This window comes from Formica exsecta, unplaced genomic scaffold (assembly GCF_003651465.1).
Source record: "Formica exsecta isolate Colony F162 unplaced genomic scaffold, ASM365146v1 scaffold223, whole genome shotgun sequence".
In the NCBI taxonomy this organism is placed as follows: domain Eukaryota; kingdom Metazoa; phylum Arthropoda; class Insecta; order Hymenoptera; family Formicidae; genus Formica; species Formica exsecta.
This window is the reverse complement of record NW_021849528.1, coordinates 373,843-389,034: the sequence shown is the minus strand read 5'-3', so window position 1 is coordinate 389,034 and position 15,192 is coordinate 373,843. Positions and strand designations below refer to the sequence as shown.

Genomic DNA, 15,192 nt, shown 5'->3' with positions numbered 1-15,192 from the left:
CAGGAAATACGTGAATAACGTATACATATATAACGATCGCCTCGCTCTAATGTCGCCATTCGCAATGTCCGAGGGGAAAATATGGCGCGAGCAATTAACAAGCATACGCTAAATGTCTTGCCGGGCAATTTCGCGTGCGCATACCGTCGCATACCATGTGTACGTCAACGACCGGCGACCGGCTGCTGGAGATCTCTCGCGAGATCTGAGTGCGGGCCAAAGTCAACTAAATATACCGATCCATTTGGCCTCGTAATGGCGCCCGGCGTGTTTGGAGAACTCGCTTCTGCCAGGAGAACGCGCGCGTAGCAAAAGTTAGTCCACAAAGAGTGGCGCAGATTTGTATTTCGGCCGCTTCGTAGTTAAAAGCACCACCGGGGCTTTTCCGCCCCGGTGTTTGTTCAGGCTGTTTATCGCGCGCGCTAAACGCAGATCGTTGACACCCGATCCCCGGGTATAACGCTGTAATCAGAACAATCTCAACAATTGGAAAAAACAACGCGCTCTCGGAATGAATTATATCCGCGATTAATCACGCAAAATCGTTCTCGTCGCGCGACTAATTTTATACAGAGCAAAGCAAAAATAAACTTTGTAGCTGGAAAACGCTTACACGGGTATACGCGGTACCGTTGACACGCGCCGACATATTTCGTTTTAACTAACGATTTTAATTGGGATTTAGGAATATAACTGAATTTTCGTTTACGCGTCGAAATAATTAAAAACAGTTGCGGAAAGTTTTGACTTGCGACACAAATTATCGAGAGATGCAAAAAAAAATCTATATCTACAATCAAATGGAAATTGAGATAATTGAAAATTATACATATAATAATAAATAGTGTTGAGAGAATAATAAACATATAATATTTTTAGAGAAACTTTTTTTTGCCGCTTGTTTTCTCATTTAAAAATGTTAGAGATATACGCTCAGAGCGTTTTCCTCGGTTGGGATTTTAAAAAAGACAAAAAGCAGATAGAGACGAAAACACACACACACACACACACACACAGAGGAAAGATGAGAAAAAGATATCGCGTCGAGGCGCGACGCTGGGGATTAATATTACAAATCGGATTTAGCCTTGGGGCGCCGGTCGCGCGCATGATTATCGGCGTGTCGGCATTTCATAAACGCGTCCACATCAAACGCGGCGCAGGTCGGTCGATCGCGATAATATTTGTCACGTAGTTGCGGTACGTGGCGGCAGGCACACCGTGCACCGCACCGCGCGGCTACACGGTAATCGATCGGCCATGCCAGCGGCAGCCAGGTAGGTAGGTAGATAGGTAGAGGTAGGTATATGTAGTGTACCGTATGCGTGAGATTACTCTTTCAGGTACGTCGCGGGTTATCTACACGCCCCCGGACTTTTCACGCGCGCGCAAACAGTTGCGATCCATCGCGATCTATCGCGCCGTCACGATTGATCCACCAGGATCCGGTTTAATTTAGCTAGTGCGAGAGAGAGAATTGGCGACGAAACATGTACACACATTCCGAAAATGAGTGAATTGCGATGTAGCACGTTTTAATTAAATCCCGACGATTTTCGCGTGAGATATAGGTACATCAATAATTGTAGAAACATAATTATAGTAATTATGTATCCTTAAGCTTCACACTATCAATTGCGTGCATATTTCAACTATAACATATTCTAACTGTTTTATTGAAGTTTTTTTGAATTTTTATTTCTTCACGCGACTCGTTTGATCTATTATTTTATTTCTTCAGTTGCTTGCCCGAGTTGCGTGGAAAAGAAGCTAAATATGAGAATCAAAAATTAATACGACAGTAAAAATTATTAGTAATATAATTATAGCAAAATTTATATATTTATTCTTAAGGATTATACAGACACATTTGTTTATTTATTTCATAGTGGATAAACAACGCCACATAACTTGCCGCAGCACGACTCGCATATATTTCGCGCTTTTTTATCACGAATGTGCCGGAGCGAATTCGAAAGAGTACACAGCAATTCCGCGTCGTATCAATTAACGCCTAGAATGGAAACTAGCCTCCGGCTCGCGTTCCCGATTAACGATTTTAGAACGGCCGACGCTTGCGTATCTGTCGTCGTATCTGCCTTTACATCGGATACGGGTCCGCCTTTCTATGACTACGAATACGGCATGCGAGAACCGTATGCGCGGCTAGCGAGCCCTGTCTTTGTGTATGTGTGTAGCTTTTAATTGGGTTATCTGTCCCGGAATGCCACCGATATAGCGCGTTTCCATGTAACGCCGGCGCGACCCGGATGAAACATATTTCAAAGATAGCGTGCGCGACGATAGGCACGCACACACAACACACGTAATCTTTTTCTTGCGGCGGCGACGGCGTTGTTTATCGTCGCGACCGGGCTCGAATCTCGCTGCTTTATCTCTGTTTAACACTCGTTGTCACTTCCGCGTAATCGAATTATCGCGCGATAAGATACTTTCGTGCTGTAACTTTAGAGAATTGGGAATTGATAAAATTTATGTGAGAGTGTGTTTTGTGCGAGGCCAGAGAGTAAAGAGCGATAAGGCGATTGAATTGCGTGAAATTTCTGTGATATTCAACACGATATTTACTGTATTAATTAATCGTTAAATGACACCTCGCAGAAAATAACACGTTTATCGCGCGTCCAATTTACTATAAATAGTTACGGATGATCAGCTGATATAAATGACAGGCCGCCGCGGCCGCGAATTTCTTCGCGACTTGGTCTCCTCTCCGAGATATGCGCAACGAAAACTGATACCTTTTGACCGCGAGAATCGGATACCGGCAGGATCGGACGTGAAAGGCCGGGTATTATCGATCGCGACTCGCCTCGCAGGACGAGCGACGCGGATATAATCGAATTACCTGGGCGAATTTGCGAGAAGGGACGGGGACCGGAGACCGATTCGAAGTTTCGGGTGTTCGGTCTCCCGGTGTTGCTCAGCCCGAGTTCGTGAAGAGCAGAGCCTGGTCTTTCTCTCCCCTCTGTCGACGAAGAGAGAGAGAGAAAGAGACAGAGAGAGTTTACCATCGATTTAACCCCCTTCGACCTCCTTCCCCGCGTTCCTTCTCGCTCTCCCTCTTTCGCGTGCAACAACACGGCCATATACGAATCTTCCATTTGGAAGATCGAATAGTCCCTTTTCCTTCACTGCCTTCAGCGCGGTGACAATTTGATTCACCCTATACTAGCGGCGAAAAAGTGTCAGACACGAGCGGAGAGAACTCTCCCTCTCGACGGAGGAATCGCGTAACGTTGTAACAAGTTCAACTCGTCGTTGACGACGTCAGAGCCTCCCCCGGAAGAGGGTCGCGTCGCTTACAGATTCACGTCGGGAAGCGACACGCGGCGCCTGCTCGTCAAGAGCGATGTGTTTCTGCTTGAAATTGTTCCTCGTCGCGATTTACGTAAATAACTCGTATTTATTCTGAGACAATTGTACGTATAAATGGATGCTATTATGCGACGTGTTTATGAGAAATTATCGTCCGTAAACAATCGATGTGCCTGCATCACGTATGCACATTCAAGTTATTACTTTTGATATATATCATTAGTATAAAGCTTGTTTAAAAATGTCGATAAATTAGATTTTCACATTCGCATTTTCTCTTCCTCTCTCTTTCTCTTTTTTACAGTCATCGTTGCTGAAATTGGCCCGGTCTAGCACGTTTCCTCGCGTGGCACGAAAATATGCATGAATTATTCGAGGTACGTTAATCCGGTTGGCTTCCAGAGGAGCCGTCGTCGCTGCTGTGCAGTTTCTCTCCTCGTTTCTTTTCCTCTTGGACCAACCTTCCATTCCCTCTCTTCATCTCTTTCTTTCTTTCTTTCTTTTTCGCTCTCTTTCTCGCAGACTCCAGACGAGACGAGGTCGAAACCAGGGTAGAAGGGTAAAGACCGACGAGGGTTGGACCGAGGCGAAGCAACATCGTCAGGCGAGACAGAGAGAGAGAGAGAGAGAGAGAGAGAGAAGGATGGGGCGAGTGGGGAAATGGAAGAGAGGCCGAAGATAGGGATGAGGAACGACGGCGGGAAGAAGAGGGCGGAGGACGCGTCGGAGGAGAAGGAGCGAGGAAGGGGTGACGCGGTGAATGGAGCCGTGGAACACGGAGGCGGTGGTGGCCAACCCCAAGCTGAGGTTGCCGGGGCAACGCGGGAGGCGTAGGCGCTCTGGGGACAGGGAGGAAGGGTTTCCCTCGCTCGTTCGACCGGGGTTGCCGCGGGGGTCGCGGGGACGCTCCGAAGACCGAGGGGGAAGTGAGGGATGGCAATACCGCCGGGGTTGCAGAGTGGTAGGGTTGGGAATGGGGAAAACTGGCTCCAACGCCGACGACCGACGGACGTCCAAGTACCGACAACGAGGGAAGAAGAGAGAGAGAGAGAGAGAGAGAGAGAGGGAGGGTGACGACGAGATCCTCGCCCTTCGTTCCTGTATTTATTCCTAAACAGGTCGAGTTACCGCGTGCGGATTATGGAATTCTCCGTCAGTATTATTCGCAACTTATCCTTAAACTTTAGACGAGAAGATGTGTTAAGATATTGGATAGTTGGATAACGGAAAGATTAGTCAATGCCGCTAAAAATTCTTCTTCATATTGAGATGAAAGATATCACATTTATAATTTTCGCAGCTCACGGAAATACGTGCTTATCGTAACCGTCTCTCTTCGGTAAATCGAATAATTAAATTTCTTGCATCTGCAGAACTTGTTGACAACATCATTAATGTATTCTAATTATCAACATAATGACAACGTTCATAGACGCGCGTTCGTCAGACATGGATCGAACATTACACGCAATTACTCATAGGGGCGGTATAAATTTGACAGATTGATGCAATAAGCAAAACCGTACGTGCATAATTAAACGAGACGTTGGAATTATCTAGTCAACGTGATGCGCAGGGAACATGACAGCCCGAACATGGATGTAATTGTTACCTTGTAGCAGAGTACACGTGTACTCGCACTCTGCGCGCAGAGAAAAAGAGAGCATTTTAAGTCGGAGAGATTATTATCATTTTCTGCATTTTTTTCAAAAAAAAATATATTAACCACTTTCGCGTCTCTCCACAATCGTCACTTTGATAACGAAATCACAAAAGCTTACAAGTTTTTTTCTTTAATATCAAAATTTCAAAATATACTTGATATAATTAATATATCCTATATGTATGTATATGATTTTTTAATATATAATGATAGTAACTCTCTTTTCTTCTTCTTTCTTTTCTGCCATAAAAATTTTTCATCTTCAAACCTGTACTATGCAAATGCGCGAATTTTAACAAGACTCTCCCATTCTTAAATTTCACAAACTTAATTTCAAATGATTCTTGGAATATAATAAAGCAAGCTTCCTTATTAATCTTCCTATACATTATATTTGATTATTAGTAGTATCTCTGAAAGCTCTTAACAATAAATATCTGATTTTATGAATCAAGATTAAATATCGTACATGCAGATAAGAAATATTCGTTTTTCCATCTTTGCGTAACGACACACTTCTTTTCGAGATATTGACGTTCGAGAGAAAGGACTCGGCAATATCATGCGCGGTGAGATGCGTTTGGACGGATTATAATACGGCTCGGCGGAAGTACGCGTAATCGAGCGAGACCTGAGTTGTTCCAGAAGTGATCCATACAGAGGGTTGGTTGCGCGAGAGGGTTGAATATTCATCGCGCGCGGTTGTATAGGTGCGTCTCCCGTACTACGCGCATGCCCGCCGTCGTCAGGAAGACGACGGTGGTGAGAGGACGTAATCATTATACCTCGTGTGTGTCCCTCGCTCGTCTTTGTACTGTTTTTTAAACCGTGTCGTGATATGCGCCGTTGTCGCAATTACACACGTACGCTCGTCGCGCTCGCTGAACAACGATAACACGTTGTTCTCGAAGCGCACGACGTAAACAATCTGCAATATATATATTTTCGTTGAATTTTAATTGCTTTATAATTCTTGTAAACTAGTGGAGTATATCTCGAAATTTTTATATCTAAAAAAGAATTCTAAAGATGTAATAATTTATTTTGGAAATAGAGTAATCAGTTTCCGTGAATTTTTTACGCTGAATGTAATTCCGGCAAAATTCCAAAACACTTTGTCATAATTTAGAGAAAATTAAAGTTAAGGTTGTATAAGAAAGATTACTATGCTACATCTATGATATGTAAAGTATCGAATAAGTTTTATTCTAATTAAAAATTAAATATATATTGTGATATTAAAAAACTTTCAGTTTTAAAAGATTTTTTAAATCATAATCATATAAAAATTACATTAAAATAATCCTTTTTCAAACTTTAATGTCATTTTTTTTTTTTAAATTGTGAAGCGATAAAGCAGTTTTGAGATCAAAAATTAATAATTAACATGAAAAATTTTCATTTAACAATTTTTTTTTCTTGAGTTTTCTTTTATTAAATTATGTTGCTCTCGAGATATTCTATCGCAATCATTTTTCTTTTTGCGATAAAGCTTTGGGAGTCTCCTTTTCTCGATTTTGAGATACTTGTTTCTGATCAAAATAGTTTGCATTCTCGCCACGACAAGCCTTATAGATTTTACACGCTTGAATTATCGGCAAATAGTGTCGACGTGTATATTATAAGTCGTGAGATTAATACTCGCGCGCACGAGACAACAATTGCCTGGAGGCGGCAGCGCGCCGGTTAGTTCTTCGCGTTAAATAGGATGATAATTGGTCGAGTGTGCGGCGTTTCATTTATCCTATCCGCATGCGTGCATGCGCACGCGTGTGACTCGGCGAGAGCGTACGCACACGCACGCGGCATCTCTCATCTCCGCACGCGTAGCATACCTACGCTAATAACGCCGACGATGTATTGGAGTTAATTAATCGCGAATACACCAAGTCTACCGAGCGGCCCACACGCGAGAATACTGCTTCTGGTTATTATTTTAACCGAGTTCGAGAACGCGGAATGCGTTTAGCATGATTTTCAAACGTCGATGAAACAGCGATCGAGGTTTGTTGATCAACGGTTCCCTATTAAAAATCATATAATTTGAATAATCTTGAAAAATATGATATTTGCTGAGTTTCCGCAATTTTTCGTTCATCGAAAAATAAATCTTTACCAGTACAAATTTTTTTGTACTGGTATGTATGCCGTTAGACGGAATTCAGATCGTCGCTGAAATCATTACAACGCACGCTCAGGTAGTTATAAATCGCAGGGTTAATTTCCGTTTATCCTGACCCGCAACAGGCTCTATCCTCAAACGTCACCGCGAGCAACACCAAGAAAACCAAAGCGACGGCCAAAGCGTATACCTGCGTTCGACATTCGTGATGAGGGAAACGAGCGCGCAGGATAAGAATGGTGGACGACCGTGTCGGGTGGTCAGGCCGCCTCCGACCGACCGACCGGGGTAGCGGAGGGTGGGAGAGGACAGAAGAGGGTGGTAGGAGACGACGGGGATGGAAGGGAAGAGAGAACGGGAAAGAAAGAAGGTGGGAAGCGGAGAGAAGCGAAGAGAACGCGGCGAGAGGGTGGACGGGGTAGATAGGTAGGCAGGTAGGTCGGCGACGACGGGGTTGAACGCGACTACGCGAGAGCCGGAGGGGTTATCGATGGTGGCGGATAGCAGGGCCCGACCGGGGGTGTGGGCGGCGGGGATTCAAGTGGAAGCTGCGGCCAATCCGAAGGAATCGTCGCCATGGCTACCGGCGCCTGCGTCCACCGGCTTGCACACAGGCTTGCTTGCCGGAATACACACACAGACACACGTGCATATATACACACGCGGGTACAAGTCTCACTCCCTAACACGCGCGCGGGGGTTATATGCGTGTTGCGCGACGCCAGGATCATCCCCCTCTCGCGTACGTATGTACGCGTTCTTGCCCCCTTCCGGTACCGACGATGCCGGGACGCTCAAGACCTATGTGTAGGCGAGTTCCTCCTTTAACCCACTTTCCGCTGCAACTGTTACGAACTTAGCCCTTAGAACGTTAACCGCGTTGGTTATACTGGCGACCCACCTAACCGGGGTCCAATTGCGTCTCGCCCTTTCGTTTCCTTATATCTATCGATATATTCTTTACGTAAATGCAAGATTCACTGAACATTTTCAATTATCTTAAATATAATTGCACTTATATTAATATAAATACATTTCATTTATTTCGAGGAGACGTTCCTCGTCGCGTTTTAAAACGAGATTAACGTAAGGGATGACATCGTTTCACCCGCACATGTGGAACTTTTGTTTAACCCACTTTCGTGCAATGGCGACCAACTTAAAACCACGCGCGCGGCCGCTACTAACTGTTGCTTCCTTGCGATGCACATCTCGGAGGTTTTTCTCTCGCCTACGTCGTCGTGTGGCCTGTGTCGTGGTGTTTTTTTTTTTTCACGGCACCCCCTTTGAGGCGCGCGCGAAGAATACAAAGAACAAAAGGGCGCACTTCAGAGAAGCACCGAGGAAGCACCGGCCGCTTAAACGATGTCGGGCAATTTGCGGAGAACCGCGCCTAATTCTTTCGCGCCCCGTTAAGTCGCGCGAGACACGCATCTGTCAAACCGATGCAGACGCGCGTGCAACGCGGTTTAAAGTAGCAATCTCTAAAGTAGCGCAAACATTGACGAAACTCGGCGCAAGATTATGCAAATTTCTAAGTCTGCAATTTTTCTTTTCTCGCTGAGCTCTCAACTCGAACGCGAACAATCCATTTATCTTAATATACCTTACTTTATGTCATCGGGTCATTTCTCGAGAGAGCCGAAATTACTTAATAACACATATATGACATTACGGGCGCGCGAGATACGAGACCGGATAACGTCGCCCTATCAAATTTCTCTGTCCTTCCTCGTCGTGCTTGAATAAGGTTTTTGTTCCTTTCAGAAGCAAACTCACCATTATGTAATGTTGGCGTTTAGGGTTCGCAAGATTGCCTGTGTGCGCCCGAGGAGGGAGTGCCCGTTTAACTCGCTTCGAGAAAGAAAGAGAGAGAGAAGGGCTCTCACCCCCTAAATCTCTCCTCGACCTGGCATTATGTAATTATATATTCCGTAGAAATGCAAGAGCAGAACGCGAAAGGCTACGCGGAGCCTATCCCTTTTCTCAGTCTAGGAAGTCGATCGTTTGTAGAACCTGTAATTTTCATTTTTACGAGAGTGACGCGCTTTCGACGATTGCATTATTGCGTTATTCGCTGTTATTGTTCTCAAGAAGCTCGCGTGCTTTCTCGAAACGATCTCGGAAACAGTCAGTAAAGATTATAATGATGTCCGCAAAAAGAGAGTGTAGATGTTTATTTTATTTTAAATATATTTATGAGAATCGTGATTTTTTTATTTATTCAATATGCATATGATACATGATATATTTTGAATACATAATTCACGATTTTTATAAATATATTTTTAAATGTCTACTTGTTGCGAATAAAGTAGAATATATGTTTAATGTGCCTTTTCTATTTATTATCAATTTATTAATTGTAACATTAATTTAATCAATATACTATAAGAGCAATATCGCTACCTCTAAAGCTGATTAAAGAACAAAAGTACAACAGTCATCCTGAGAACGTGTGTGTATGTCACTGTATTATTGTACTAATTGCTAACTTGGCCAATTGTCGGATTGCCAAAAGTTTTTCGAAAAAATTTTCCGGGTACCAATAAGATTCCATAAGAAATCTCTGATTTTTTCGAAATCAAAAAAAGCTTGGAAAATTCCAGATTTTTTGCAGAAAGTATATAAATACAACGTGCGTTTATAGATTTGTCTCGAACATGAGCTTTAATTAAAATTAAAATTAAAACACTTGCCGATGGATCTGTGCTCATTGATTTGATATTTGAAACGGAGAAACATTTTATACAAGAAGAGAGGATCTCTATTTCGTAACGCGGAAACATCGGTCGAAAGAGGAGATATGGTTACAGAACGGTAAATTGTGGAAAGCCTCGCGTTCTCGCGAAGGAAATACTTTTTCCCTCGTCGGCAAACAGAAACTTTCGAGCAAGGCCGCCGTTCTTCACTTTCACCTTGTTTCCCCGTTTACAACCCTTTACATTTCTGAATTCCCGATAAGTTTGTATCTTATTCCATAGGGCGAAAAGTTTCGCCGGACTCGCGCCCCGCCGGAACTTTCCGCAACTATCGGCCGCTTCCGCCGAGAATCGATAAACTGCTATCTAAAGAGAAACAAACGCGCGAACCGACGAGATCACAACTCGAGGAATAACTTTTTAACCTTGAACATGCCATCGGCAGATTCGCCGGAGAATTGTTAATGCTCGCGGGAACTTTGGTGCAAAAGTTTCCAAATTCATATCAGCGGGCAAAAGTGAAAATAGATCGCCTTTTCGAGGGTGAGCGCAAACAATTTGTTTAATCTGAAGAGCCCATTTGCCCGATGGAAGGGAGACGATAAGCAAAGGCACTGATGAACAGGAATAGGATCAAAGGCCACATTCTCGCCTCCGCAATCATTTCCCTCCTCTGCTGACTATTTTCTCTCGTATTTCATATTTCGATCAACGTTGAATCTGTTTCAACAGTGACTTTGGATAGCAATAGTGAACGCCATCCATGGATTCTTTTTCTTCAAATGTGCGCACCGTCAAGTCTAGATTTTTGTATTGTTACAATCAATTACGTGGGAGTGAACGAGCGTGAAAATTACTGGAATATCCACACAAAAATTTTCTTCGATTTTCTCTTCGCGTACAAATCGACTCGTGCGCAGCATCCAAATGTAAAGATGAAGAGGACCGAGAAATATAGTTAAAGAACAGAATGTTACATGGACAACTTGCCCTCGGGGGGACGAATTCGTATGCGTTAAAAACGTACCGAGAAACGAAAACGTTGAATGCGAGAAAGCGACGAGAAAACGACGAGAGAGAGAGAGAGAGAGAGAGAAAGAAAGCGACAAATGAAACAAAATAATGCAAAGAAAAATGTCTTTTCCGTTGAACCGTCCTTTTCTCGCGTCGAGCTTTGAGAAAAAGGAAAAGTGCGACAGGTGCCACTTTGGAAGCACGAAACGTTAGACGAGCGCATAAAGCGCTTTGCTCGGTTCCTTAAACGCGAGAGTTCAGCGCCAAAACGTCCTTTGTTTTATAAACAGCCCCACGTTATACTTGGTTGCGTGCACCACCCACGTATACCGGGTATACCCCGCGAATACGGCCATCTTAATATTTCTGTCAGATTCTCCGATCAATCTACAAGGTCTATGTTTTTATAAAAAATGAAAAGCCGATGATTTTTGCGCAAACAATCAAAAGCAAAAGGATAAAGTCGAAATTAACAGAGAAGAAACACAATTTATCATTACATACTTAACTTAAATAAAATAAAATTTAATTTTTTGAATGTAAGTTAAGTATATGAATGTGGGCTTATCAATTCTACAATAAAAAAAAAAAACTACATCTTTTCTCGACTAAATTTCCAGCACCTTTAGCTCAACGAGTGCGCGTGATTTTGCAAGACACCCTGCGTCTTATATTTTGCCAGATGCAAAGGTCGAGGTCGGCCCTATGCGCTCGAATGACGCCGTTGTGTGCAATCAAGCGACGCCCGCGTGTGCGTTTGATCTGCGAAAATCGCAAACGAGGTCCCGTAGCGCGTAGATTCCGTTTTTGTGCAAAACGAAGGAGCTCCGGTGACGACGACACATACGCGAAAAGGGTTTACCAGGAGGGAAAAGGAGGAATGGAAAGGAGGGGATCAGAAGGGAATGAAAAGGAGACACACAGGCAAAGCACCTGTTCGGCTCGACTCGAGTTCACGCAAGCGAAAATGTTCCGAGACTTTTTACGCCGGAGCACGACGAATAATGAGCGAAACGTCTCTATTTAAACGGTGCCTTTGTACGGCGATGCTCTTTCGGCGATTCGTCGAAACAATTTTTATCTACGATTTTTATGCTCGATGAGCGAAGGCGGGTGTTACATGTGACAATTAGAAATTATGTTCATAGGGATACATATTACTTAATGCATACATATTAATTATTATATATATTATATACATATTATATACATATACATATATATATTAATTATTGCACGCAATCGGATATAAAAATAATTAGAAATAATTTAAACGCATATAAAAAATATCTTACATGTAATTGTAAACGTTCACATATAAATTACATTATAAGGATATATGTTTTATGATAATCGTTTTATTGCGATTATAGATAATTGAGCAAGCTAAAATAAAAGTGCGATATCAGAAAGATTATATAAAATTGCGAAATTCGACGGTCTCGTTAAATCGAATTTCTCGAGTGCGCTTCCTCTCTTTATCTCTTTCTCTCTCTCCCTCTCTCTGCTGCTGCTTTGTTTGAGAATTCGTATCGGGTTCGAAAATGAATAATTCGTAATGTTAAATGCCAATATATCCGATATGTGCTCATTGGATACACACATTGCGGCGCATGTTATTAAAATATTTCAGTCGGCTAATGGTTAAATAGCGTGAGCTTGAATTACTTGTCGCCCGATCGATGTGCCTCTGGTATAATGCGTGATCGCCCGATTTCATTAGTCGCCGCGTTTCTTTCGCGACGAAAAACATTTTTCGCGGCCAGCGGTGTTTTTCACAAAGGCAGAGAGTTTATGAAAAGTGCAAACAAAATCACGCGGTAAATCAATTACCTACAAGTCTATCTTTAATCAATCTCGTCATGTGAAAAGAAAAGTCTATTCAAGATACATCGAAAGAGATCAATCTTTCCTCTATCGATCCCGGCGTCTCTTGTGGTCCTGGGCTGAAAGAACTGCGCGTATTTTAAGGTTTCTTCGAGTCAGATTATGATACTATCACGGAAATATCGACGCACTGGATTTTATATATATACCTATATATATCTCCTTTGGAAACGCGAAGTTTTGGTACAGAATTAACGAGCCTCACCGTAAACGCAAATATACGGCTGCACGCTCTGGTAATTAGTTCCTAACGCGGAATTAAACTGCAATTAGCTCGACGCCAATGCAATTTTGCGAATTAAAACCGGGTCCCCAGCGCGGCGCCGGCGCCGGCGACACGCGGGTGTAATCTGATGTACTTTCGTTTTATTTCGTACCTATGAATCGCCATTTTGTGACCCTTCGAACAGACAAATATGCATTCGATGTGGTTTTGTAACGGCGCTATGTAATTTCAACGCATAGATCACGCTCGATCTATACTCTCTCTCTCTCTCTCTCTCTTGCTGTCTGTATGCATCTCTTTGTCTCTTCCACTCTTCCCTCCCCTTCCCACTGTCCTCTCTCTATCGTTCTCTCTGCACAAGCCGTATTGAGTTTTCGCGGTAACTCGTTTAACTAAGCAGTACGCCGATATTGGTAATCTGCCAATGGCCATTTAAATACCGGGACTGGCCTCCCCCTTTTTTCGCGCGCATTTTCACCGGAAAATGTCATTGTTGACTGCGCCAGCACGTTTAAAAACCAGTCACCGCCAGTATTAAAAGCTACCCTTCCAAGGGGAATTCAATTATCCTTCGACGTTCGCGGATCGGAACTTTGCGATAAACTAAAAAAACTGCAACGCGCTAAACGTTTCACACTCGAGCTATTTTAGGGCGAACAAAAAAGAAGATAAGCCCGCTCTGTTGACCCAAATTAAGGCGTGATCGAGCACAGACAGATATAACGTTGGATAGAACTTTTACTGTATGCGACTGTTTGCGAAGATCTTCAGATAAAAGTCTTGCAAAAAACATTATTTTTTATATAATATAACGGTTAATATAATGTGATAAGTTAATATAAGAAAAAATAATTAAAGTCAACAAACTGTTTTGTTTTTTAAGCTCCTGTCAAAAAATTTAAAATAAAAATTTATATTCATAGATATCTACTAGAAACTTTTCTTTCTTTAAAATGTATAACTATTGCGATAATATTGTTTCAAACTTTCGATCAAGTGGCTCTTTTTTCGAAGCAGACGAAAATTGAGAAATTAGTTTCTAAATGAATAAAAAGATTATATAATTTACCACAAAAAAAAAAATACAAGAAGAAAGTCTTCCAACTTTAAGAGCTCTCGATGCAAGTTTCAATCTAGCATATAATACACAAACTATGTGTTCTCATGAGTAAATGAAGAATGCGGATCAAGTTTATATCAGCTCTCTGATCTTTATCAAAGAGCTGATATAAACTACAGTGTTTAATTGCGAAGAAACGTGTAGTTTTAAAAAACTTGTATCGATTTTAATATCTTTCCTCCGCCCAGCGTGTGAGAAATAGCTTCTCAAACGATTCGTAATATGCTTTCCGATTTTGACTTATCTTAGGATAAAACTTATAACAATGAGAGAGAGAAAGGGGATTTCTCTATTATTGCATTCTACTACATTTTACGCCACGTTAACGTCGAGTTGCGCGATCGACGAAGCTCACTTAATCCCAGACGAACAAGAACGTCAAATTCAAAGGTCGGAGAGCCGTCGCCTCGTGGCCACGCACGTGCGTTGAGAGTCGCGTGGCCCACCGGTAGCATATTTATCGGTCGGTGTCCTCGAAATGTGCGTGTGTGAAAGAGAAAGAGAGAGAGAGAGAGTAATTTGGAGAAAAAAAAAGAGGAAGGCAAATCCCGAGAAAGGGTGATCGACAAGGATGGAAAGGGGGAGAGAGGGATGGGGCGCGAGGATAAAAATGTCGTAACGTGTGGCGGAAAAAGAGACAGCGGGCACAGAAGATGGGTGAGTTCGGTAGAGATCGGAGGAGGGGGAGAGGGGGGTTACGACGACCTGGAGGCCATAGGGGATAGAGTTGGGTCGACGGATGGGTGGATGGTGGTTGGGTGGCTCGGAGGGTGGCTGTCGGCAGGATCAAAGGGCGGTGCTCATTCGAGCTTTCGAGGGACGGTGGCGCTCGGGGGATAGAGGGCGCTGCGAGGAAGGACGAGGGGCGAGAGAAAGAGAGAGAGAGAGAGAGTAGAGCAGCGATCCATGCGCGAGGGGAGGAGGCAGGGGGAAGAAGCAGGGATGCCGTGCTCGGGGTGGCTCGAATGGAGCCGACGGGCTGAAGGGTAGAAGGTGGGTGGCGATGCTATGATGGGTGGAGGCGACAACGAGTAAATCTGATTTTCGCTCCACTTGCTATGCCTCTGCCTCTTCTACCCTCCGTATCCCATCTACCTTCCCCCTATTTTCCTTCCTCCC

The 15,192-nt window shown here is 43.3% G+C and overlaps 1 protein-coding gene across 1 annotated transcript in view; it reads right to left on the bottom strand.

Moving 5' to 3' along the window:
- LOC115235482 (protein pangolin, isoforms A/H/I/S-like) overlaps positions 1-15,192 on the bottom strand; it is a 160,931-nt gene that overhangs the window by 4,080 nt on the left and 141,659 nt on the right. The gene's annotated exons all lie outside the window — the stretch shown is intronic.